This window comes from Physeter macrocephalus, chromosome 18 (genome assembly GCF_002837175.3).
Source record: "Physeter macrocephalus isolate SW-GA chromosome 18, ASM283717v5, whole genome shotgun sequence".
Classification (NCBI taxonomy): domain Eukaryota; kingdom Metazoa; phylum Chordata; class Mammalia; order Artiodactyla; family Physeteridae; genus Physeter; species Physeter macrocephalus.
Genome location: NC_041231.1, coordinates 68,135,123 through 68,138,095, shown reverse-complemented (window position 1 = coordinate 68,138,095; position 2,973 = coordinate 68,135,123).

Genomic DNA, 2,973 nt, shown 5'->3' with positions numbered 1-2,973 from the left:
ATGTGGAACCTAGAAAAATGGTACAGATGAACCGGTTTGCAGGGCAGAAATAGAGGCACAGAAGTAGAGAACAAACATATGGACACCAAGGGGGGAAAGTGGCGGGGGGATGGTGGTGTGATGAATTGGGAGACTGGGATTGACATGTATACACTAATATGTATTAAATGGATAACTAATAAGAACCTGCTGTATAAAATAATAAATAAAATAAAATTCAAAAAGAAATTTAATTGTGCTTTGTATGGTTGGCTCTGCCTGATCTAAATGTGTGTTTCAGGCATCGGTCACCCCATGGGGGTTCTGGTTCCTCACTATCCCTGGGGGAACACAGCATCATGTTCACGATGTATTACAGCAATGTGCCTGGTGCACAGTTATGCCAGTGAACATTTGCTAAACAAGGATTCTTTTTGCATGCAGAATTTTCTTTGTTAGCCATATGCAGAATTGTGATAGAATAAAACATTTCTCAACTTCAAGCCTGCAATAAACGGAAAAGTTTCATAAAGGTTAGGGAAGAAGACTTGGGGGACAGACTATAATCATTTCAATGTCCTTCTCCCTCTGTCCCTGAGGAATCCTCTCTTGCTGTGGTGATTAAGAATCGATGCATGGAAGGGAGAGAGATAAATTAGGAGTTTAGGATTAGCAGATACACACTACTATATATAAAATAGATAAACAACAAAGACCTACTGTATAGCACAGGGAACTATATTCAATATCTTATAATAACCTATGTTGGAAAAGAATCTGAAAAAGAATATATATATTTTTATATATGCATATATATGTATAACTGAATTACTTTGCTACACCTGAAACTAACACAAAAAGGAAAAAAAAAAAGAATCGATGCATGTATTCCCTCTCTTAGACTCTCCATAATGCGATCTCTTTTCCCAAAACCATCGTGCATTGGGAACCTTCTTGTATGGCTGGAATAAGAGGAATTTAGTCACAGATGTGGACTTTACAGTCCATATTGTCTTAGAAGAGGTAAAATCAAGAAGAGTGTAGAGCATTTCTAGAAGTAGAGGGACAGGGAGACCCAGGGGGGCAGAGGTGTGTGTGCGGGGCTTGTGATATTAGACGAGTTTCCTTGAGTTCATTAGAACCGGATTTATGCAGATACCCAAGGCTTATAGAACCCATTTAATGTATGCTGTAGACCTGTAAGGGCCCTGAATTGAGAAAGGGCTGCAAGAGTTGTCTGGGCTTGTCCTTCAGAAGGGGAAAGGCAAGATATAACAGGGGAGCTGAATGCAAGACTTATGACCCGGGCAAGGGGTTGGCGGTGGGGGAGAGTCCTGCGTAGTGTGAGCGGATCCCTAGAAGGAAGGTGGTTCGCCGGGCAAGCTCCTTGCTCCGTGGACAGCCAGGGAGGGAGATGAGAGCTATGGCTTCCAGAATGTAATCCTTTGTGCAGAGACAATCCTTGATGAAAATTTTTCTTTTTCCTCCCGGTGTCACATGAAGACATCCTTCCCCAGCTCCCTTGCATCTGGGTAGGGCCGTATGCCTACTTCCGGCCAAAGTGATGTAGATGCAATTGACATAAATCACCTCCATACCTGGCCCACCAAAAATAGACATAAATCACCTCCATACCTGGCCCACCTGCTCAGTTTCCCCCTCATTGAGGGGGGAAAGGTATCCCCAACATGGAAAGAGAATTTCTGAATGTAGAGCCTGTGGTGATAATCTAAACATGAGCACAAAGCAAAGACAGCCAAATAAAGGGCGTCCAAGTCCTCCAATCGTGTCACTGGACACTTCCCTCCTTTGGGTACGTGTGGAAATGCTTGGGATGGGGGTGCAGTGGGAGAAATGTTTGTTACTATAATCAAGGTCTTTCTTCTTCCATTTTGGTATATCACCCCTTCTGGGCTAAATAATGGTAATTTACAAGGGTCTTCTATTTGAAAATTGCAATCACTTCTATAACCATGATTGAACATCAAGGCAAAGTCCAAACGGGAGGTCAGTATGAGTCAGCCTGACTTTATAAGGCGTTTCTCTGAAAGGGATAAGGAAAGAAGACGCATAGGATCTTTAGGCTAAACCGAGGCTAATGTGCCTGTCCAAAGGTTCAGGAAAAGTGCCTTCTCTTCCGCGCCACTCCCTAAAGAGCAGGTTTGGTCTGAAACTGGGTGGAAGGTTGGTGCTGGCATAAGGAGTAATGCGTCTGATAACCCAGGTTCATAGACCAGCCTGCGAATGTGGCTAGAAAGGAAAGCAAAGGGGCTGAGCAGGGTGTTTCCAGAGTCATGGGTTGGATCTCTCTCTCCCTCAAGGGCTGTTCCCTTTCCTGAAATGGACCTTCACTGCACTTCCATACCATTTTGATGGAGGAAAGCCGAGAGGAGTGTTCGAATGTCTTTTCGCCTCTAGTCTTTCTACCAAGCTTGCCAAGCACAGCTTGTGCAAAATGTTTGTTCCTTTGACACACAAAGGAATTATTTCAGTGGGATGAAATAACTTCATGTGTGTTATGAGTTGGATAGATGGTATGTGAATGAGGGGGCGGGGGGTGGTGCTAACCTGTAGGGAAGCTTGGAATTCTGTGAGAGTTAAAAGAAAACATAAAGAAACTCTGGGGCCCCTGGCTGGGATGCTCAAAACTGGGAACATGGCTTCTGTTTCAGTTTGGAGGCCAATCCACTCTCTTTGCATGGTCACACAGCTTGGAGAGCCTTAATAAAAAGTATTTCTGCCATTTAGAATTTTCTAGAAATGACCAAGATGGTTTCAACTGAGTTTTAATACTTTACTGCTAACTTAGATCAAAGGTTGAGCATCTCATGTTGGTTCCATGTCATTTGCTCATTTGGACAGTGAGGTGGAAGAGAAAGGCCATGAGGGTTGGTCTGCATAACAACACAATTTCATTTCCTAAAAAGTGGTTTCGGGGCTTCCCTGGTGGCGCAGTGGTTGAGAGCCCGCCTGCCGATGCAGGGGACATGGGTT